Below are 7,651 nucleotides of genomic sequence, written 5' to 3'. Positions count from 1 at the left end.
CAATATTATGCCCTTTGGCGAAACTATACAGTCACCCACGCTATAATTCTCTCTATATGAATTACCCGTCTATAACACACCCCAGTAACATCGTCTTTTACAAATAGCGGTTACAGTACGGTTAGCATAGGTCAAAGCACAATTTAAGGTCACAATACAATTATTAGTGGTTATGGTGTTAAACATGCAATAGACGACAATGATTAGTACTTATATACAGTGTCAGTAAATATACAGGGTTATGGTACCGTGCACTATGATACAGCAACACACTATTAGCACTCTCGCTAGACGGCTGAGCTCCTGCTATCTAACAAGATATACACTTTACTAACAATCTTTAACACATATACAATCCCAACTAAACTATTGGCCAGTACCTTGAATGGACTACCTAAAACTATCTACACCCGTTTTGGTTAGCCACACTGCCCAAGCACCACATATAGCGAACTAGAGGGCGGAATTTACAACAGAACCCTCTTAGTCTATTTACTCTATCAAAAATCTAGTGGGTTCCAAATTTACACGCCTTCCCACTTAGCCAAGATAGGTTGAGATCTAGCGAACCGAATTTACACAGACGCCGCTTAGTCTCCCGGTCCCTCCGACCTAGCGAACAAAATATACACCCTAGAACGCTAGTCTAGACAAGACACCGGTGTCCGGCTAGGGCTATTTACACAGAACCCCGCCTGACTCCAAACCAAATCAAACGGTCTTACTAAAGAGCGTTCGATTGAGCGGTGCGCCTTCGCTCCTTCCCTCCGACAGAGGGGGCAGATTCCATACACAGATTTAAACCCCTTTTGGGCCTACCGCACAATCGGTATACCCCTAGTGGGTCTGCCGTCTAAAACAGCAGTTGTCTTACCTCCTCGTTCCTGAACCTGAGTTCACACTCATCGACGGGGACACCCCAGCACTTCTTACATAGAGGCCGATGATCTCCTGGACAACAGACCAATGGCGCCGAGACGAAGGGAGGTCCACGCAGAAGTTCAGGGGTGCAGCCGTAGAGAACGTGGGCAAAGATAGACCGTCTCACGCCTCTGCCTCTCAGCTACCGTTGAACGATGAGCTTCCCGGCCAATGCACCAAATGATACCGGAGAAACTGACGGAAGCCAAGCACAGAGAGATGGACACAGGTTTCTTCAGGAAGGAAGAGATTCTTTATTGGATCACCGATCGGGACTCAGAGGGACTAATGTCACCAAAATACAGCAAGTTCTGAGCCCCGGACAATAGTGCAGGCTCCTCATATAGGCACATAACTCCTCCCATATTAAGCTCCACCCGCACATTCTCTTGACCAATCAATACAAATAAGAATTAACTTCCTGCTTGACCGCATGGCTTGTCCAGCACAATGGAGGAGGGGAATACTACATCCTGTATTCTTGCACATGCTCCGTACACTACTGATCGTATCTTGCCTTGTGCAACCAACTGATCGATACGTCAGCATATGCACATACACATGCCGTGGTAATCTCGGCCTACTAAATTTATTTTTACCGAGATTCCACCACACCAGCACTATATTTATTCATATATTGCAAGTAATCTGCACCATTTTAAATGCTTAGTTATTCATGGGTTAACTTTAAGGGAACCGTGACTATAAGAGACAAACCAGTGAGCCCAGGTTAAACCGACAGGTCTGTATACTATGCAGGTGATTCTGTATGTTGGTCACTCAGCATGTACAGGAGGCGATGTGATAAACAGAGTGGGTCATGCCCTTTTGGTATATGTACGGGAAGCATATTAGAGATCCAGGGCCTGGGGTCATGCCAGTGGGCTTTGATTATTTCCAGATGTTAGTCGCCCATGAAACATCCCAATATTATTAGAAATTCATGGCAGATGCAGGGTGTGGAGAGAGTTAGGGGGAAATAAATAAATTAATAAATACATTAAAAAATTACAGAAATGTCATTCAAGGGATGCCCAACAGCCCTAGAGAGAGGGGCTCCCGTGCGCATGCGCAATGCTACACCTCACCTTAGGGAACCCTGGCTTAAAGCTGCGCATGTGCAGAGGGTGGCGTGTAAAACGCGCACGCGCACTCGCCCGGACGCGGTCATGTGCGGTGAGGTTGCGCTCGCTCCGTGCCCTCTGCGCATGCGTCGCGGAGTGTCTGCCTGTACGCATGCGCAGCACTTTAAATCCCCCCTTACTCCCTCCTTCCCTGCAAATCGGGACAAGTATCGGCGATACGGAGAAGCCGGGTCGGCACTAGTAATATCGGGGCTAGACAGGTGGCAAGTATGTTCCCCGGCATGGCTAGTTTTTCCTCATGTGTCTGTCAGCGGCCGCAGGCTAGTGGTTAGGACAGTAAGTGTCTGTCAGCCAGGTAGGTAGGTAACCCGTGCTCACCCAGGCTGGGTCATGGGATACTCAGTGTGACCTGCCAGCACTCATACACACACTCACTAAAAGGGGGGGAGGTCACACTCAGGGGGAGTGCCACTCAGGGGAGGTCACACTCAGTGGGGAGTGCCACTCAGGGGGAGGTCACACTCGGGGGGAGTGCCACTCAGGGGGTGTGCCACTCAGGGGAGGTCACACTCAGGGGGAGTGCCACTCAGGGGAGGTCACACTCAGGGGGAGTGCCACTCAGGGGAGGTCACACTCAGGGGGAGTGCCATTTAGGGGAGGTCACACTCAGGGGGAGGTCACACTCAGGGGGAGTGACACTCAGGGGAGGTCACACATTTAGGGGGAGTGCCACTCAGGGGAGGTCACACTCAGGGGGAGTGCCACTCAGGGGAGGTCACACATTTAGGGGGAGTGCCACTCAGGGGAGGTCACACATTTAGGGGGAGGTCACACTCAGGGGAGGTCACACTCAGGGGGAGTGCCACTCAGGGGAGGTCACACTCAGGGGGAGTGCCACTCAGGGGGAGTGCCACTCAGGGGGACCACTCAGGGGAGGTCCCACTCAGGGGAGGTCCCACTCAGGGGAGGTCCCACTCAGGGGGAGGTCCCACTCAGGGGGAGGTCCCACTCAGGGGGAGGTCCCACTCAGGGGGAGGTCCCACTCAGGGGGAGGTCCCACTCAGGGGGAGGTCCCACTCAGGGGGAGGTCCCACTCAGGGGGAGTCCCAGTCAGGGGGAGTCCCAGTCAGGGGGAGTCCCAGTCAGGGGGAGTGCCACTCAGGTGAGGTCACACTCAGGGCTTCCTTTTAAATAGTTTAATACACCATTGGACTCTGTGCATCAGAGCCATGCTGGCCAAAAGTGCTGCTAGTGATAGAACATTCCACTGGTTTCCATGGTAATTGCTCCACTTTTAGAACTTTGATGCAGAGGTGTCATTTATGCGCAGAATTTACAATTACATCTAAAACGTAACTGTAGTTCATAACAGCACAAACTCTCACAGTGACATCCTAAACTAAACCAGGACTCACCAGGACACCTCAAACTCCACCGCAGTTCACAGTAACATCCCAAACTAAACCATTGATCACAAGGACACCTCAAACTCCACCACAGCTTACAGTGACACCCCAAATTAACCCCTTAAGGACCAAACCTCTGGAATAAAAGGGAATCATGACATGTCACACATGTCATGTGTCCTTAAGGGGTTAAACCATGGCTCACCAGGACACCTCAAACTCCACCGCAGCTTACAATGACACCCCAAATTAAACCATGGCAGCTCATTATTACTAAATGCATGTTTTCATTGGCCTTCTATCTACTAAACGGTATTTCAGGTCTGGTTTTTGTGTTTTAGTTTTGGATGGGAAGTGTAGGTTACAGGGTTCCATGTTTTTAGGTAAATAGATAATACACAATAAATATCAATCGGCTAAGATGTGCTCAGTATAAAATGTGTATGCAAAGTATAATCGCACATCTATTTGGTACCTATTGCCCTAGTCGTGAGAGGACTAAGCATCTGACTTATCTGACCTGCACCAGTGTAAATTACATTACTCTTACTTATTCTTAAGGAGGGGTGTATTTCACGGGTAAACTCTGGAAATAAGACTTAGGTCTTAACCATTGTGTTTGCAACTGTGCAGGCACCCAAGTGGCAAGGTATAAGCCTACAATGTTGTCTAAAATCAACATATAAAAAATAACCCAAGACAAACATTATCAGAGGAAATGTAACAACCGTACTGCCACACAGTTGAAATAAAATCTACATCACTGATGACATTGAGGAACTAATCTATTGTCTCCAGCAGGAGGGACAAAAGCAGAGGCAATAGGATCTGTGGCAGGTACAAATGGGGTGATATCCCAGCGATGATTTGGCTGCTTGTCTTGCTGTGAGGTCCCTTGTGGAGAGATGCCTATCTGGGCACGGACCATCTGCTCTAGTTAGCCGCTTGTGAACAGTCCCATCCTTTGTGACTTGTGGAGACCGTGCAATACCCCAGTGATGGGGTGTATTATTGTCTCGTAGAGCACTAGTAACAGGGCATAGCGACTGCCTCCATAGAATTGTAGACCTTGAGTGGGTAAAAGACCTAGGTATATTGTTCAAATTCTAAAAAGAGAGAGGTGTGCAACCAATTGCAATGATATCCCTAGAGGCCTGGTTAGGTGGTTATCTTTGTCCGCGGATCCTGGAGAAGCCGTTGATGAAAAGGCTGTTAGCCAGCTCAGTAGGTAAGAGAGGATTGAAAATGCATCTCAAGAAATGCGGTAGCTTCAGCAGTTCCAAAGTGATGGATTTGAATATTCTTGCAGCGGTTGTGATCTTTATGGGCCTCCAACTTCTGCGCCATATCAGCCTGAGTCTGCGATAAGCATTTCTGCTCAGCAATCACGGAGGCCAGTTCTGCCTTTAGGCAGTGAATCCTCCTCTATGGCTTTGATTCTCCTGGTGAGTGTATGTAATACCTCCCACAGTATTGCAATATTAGCTTTAAATAATACGCATATATTGCGCTGGAGCACTTTTATGTCGCTCTTAGTAGCTGGAGTATTCCCCAAGGTAGTGAGTTATAAATAAAATGCCATCCAAATGATAAAAATACAGGTTGGCTAGGTTTAAACAGCTTGTAAATACAGAGCTCCGACTGAACAGGGCTGTTCTGTTTGTTAGTCAGCTCTGTCCCTTAAATTAGCTTTCCTTTTTTTTTTTTTTTTTTTTGATAAAGGACGAAATAAAAAATAAATAAAACAAATCCTTCAAAATGCGAATGCTGTACATTTCTCTAGTAATAATTATTTGTCTCATTTTATGAATGTAAATAATAGTAAAAAGTGGCAGAAAGACACTTAAAGGAACACTAACCTGTATCCCTGACCCTGTAAAAACCACAATCTAGCCCCCCCTAGATATAGTAAAATCTTAACATTATTCCAGTCTGCTGGTGTTGGCTCTGCCCCTGATCTGCTTGATTGTCTGATATCACCAGAAGTGATGAACTCAGCCAATCACAATGCTTTTACATAGGAAAGCATTGGATTAGCTGTGATTGCCAAGGAGGCGGGCTGGGGCGGAGCCAAACGCCGACCTGGCCAGTCCATATTTCCTCATAGAGATGCATTGAATCAATGCATCTCAAGGAGGAAAGTTGTGTCTCCATGTAGGGGGCTGGGACACTGATTGTCAGTCACACTGTGCAGCACTGCCCCAGGAAGCACCTCTAGTAGCCACCTAAGGAGTGGCCAGTGGAGGTGTCCCTAGGCTGTAATGTAAACACTGCGTTTTATCTGAAAAAACAGTGTTTACTGCAAAATGCCTGAAGGCAATGATTCTACTCACCAGAGCATACAGAATAAGCTGTAGTTGTTCTGGTTAATATAGTGTCCCTTTTAATAGGTTATAGCAATAAGTTTTAAAAGAATAAACTACAATCTTGCCTTCTTGAGCAGTGATGTCAAAATTGGAAAAACTTTACATCCTCTCTTGCAGTCTTCAATCCATCCAATGTTTGTTTGCAGATATTGCATACACAGCTAGATTGGACTATTTTTTTCTCCCTTGGAAATGAATTGACTCTGGCCATATTGATGCACACTCAATGACAAAACTGTTAAGCAGGCTGTGTATAAAATGACAACATGTGTGCTCTGAGTGGAACTGCTCTAGCTGGGGATAAACGCTGTGTCTTACAAGCCTGTGCAAGGTTAGACCCCATATACTGGGATAAGAGACTTCTATTTTTGTTTTTCAATTGCACTTTTTAATTGATGGGACACTATATAGTCACCAGCAGGGGCGGACTGAGAACCCTCAGGGCCCCCGGGCAAAATAAATCAAGGGCCCCCTTACAGGCCCCACCTATACTCCGCAGCAAGCGCCACCCATGTCCCGCCTCCATGCACCGCCTCCAGCCACACCCTACACAATCTTTAGACACAAGGAACAAAAGTGCAATAATCCCTTCAAGGCCCCAGTAGAGACTACAATTGAGGGCTAATGGGCCATGGAGGGGGGTCTTTCTAGCAGAGGCTATCTCAGTGTCCTTTAGAGAGTGTGTTAGAAAGAATCCCCTCCAGGCCCTATTAGTGACTACAATGGAGTCTAATAGGCTTGGAAAGGGGGTCTTTCTAACAGAGGCCATCTCAGTGTCCCTGCTGGAATCAGTCGCCTCCAGGCCCCAGTAGAGACTACAATTGAGGGCTAATGGGCCATGGAGGGGGGGAGCATTCTAGCAGAGGCTATCTCAGTGTCCTTTAGAGAGTGTGTTAGAAAGAATTTCCTCCAGGTCCCATTAGAGACTACAATGGAGTCTAATGGGGCCTGGAGGGGGGTCTCCAACACTCTGGTTCCTATTCACAATATAGCAACACAACATAGCTCGCTGATACCTAGGCCAAGTTGGCTCCTCTTACCTTAATTACTGTTGCTGGCTGGCAGTCTGTGGGCTTGCTGGAAGGCTGTGGGCTTACTGGCTGCGGCTGGCAGGCTGTGGGCTTGCTGGCTACTGCCGGCAGGCTGTGGGCTTGCTGGCTGCGACTGGCAGGCTGTGGGCTTGCTGGCTGCGGCTGGCAGGCTGTGGCTTGCTGGCTGTGGCTTGCTGGCTGGCAGGCTGTGGCTTGCTGGCTGCGGTTGGCAGGCTGTGGGCTTGCTGGCTGTAAGCCTAACTGGTGGCCTGTGGGCTGGCTGGCTGGCTACTGGCCAGCCTGTGGGCTGGCTGGCTGGCTGGCCGGCCTGTGGGCTGGCTGGCTTGCTGGCTACTGGGACACTTGTAGATTATTTAAAGAAATAATCCATGCACAATAACCACTACTGCTCTGTGTAGTCGTTATGGTGCCAGGAGGGCCGGGCCCCCCTCCCAGAGTAAGTAGTCAAACCGTTTAAGAACAGTTTGACAACTTACCTGTGGTCTGCTGGGATATGAGGCTGTAGTAGGGTATAGGAGCAGTGGTGCAATGTGTAAGGGGGGCAGTGTGTGTGAAAGGTTCAGTGTGTGTGAGTGTGTGTAGTGTGTGAATGTGTAGGGTGTGTGGGGCAATGTGTGTATGAGGGGGCTGTGTATGTGTGTGGCAATGTTAGTATGGGGGGCTGTGTGTGTATGGGTGGGCAGTGTATGTGTGTGTGAGGCAATGTGTGTAAATGTGTATGGGGTGTGTGGGGGCAGTGTGTGTGTATGGGGGGGCAGTGTGTGAATGTGTATGGTGTGTGGGGGCAGTGTGTTTATGGGGCTAGAGTTCACTCTCACCAC

Source organism: Pelobates fuscus, chromosome 2 (assembly GCF_036172605.1).
Source record: "Pelobates fuscus isolate aPelFus1 chromosome 2, aPelFus1.pri, whole genome shotgun sequence".
Lineage (NCBI taxonomy): Eukaryota > Metazoa > Chordata > Amphibia > Anura > Pelobatidae > Pelobates > Pelobates fuscus.
This window is presented reverse-complemented; position numbering follows the sequence as displayed.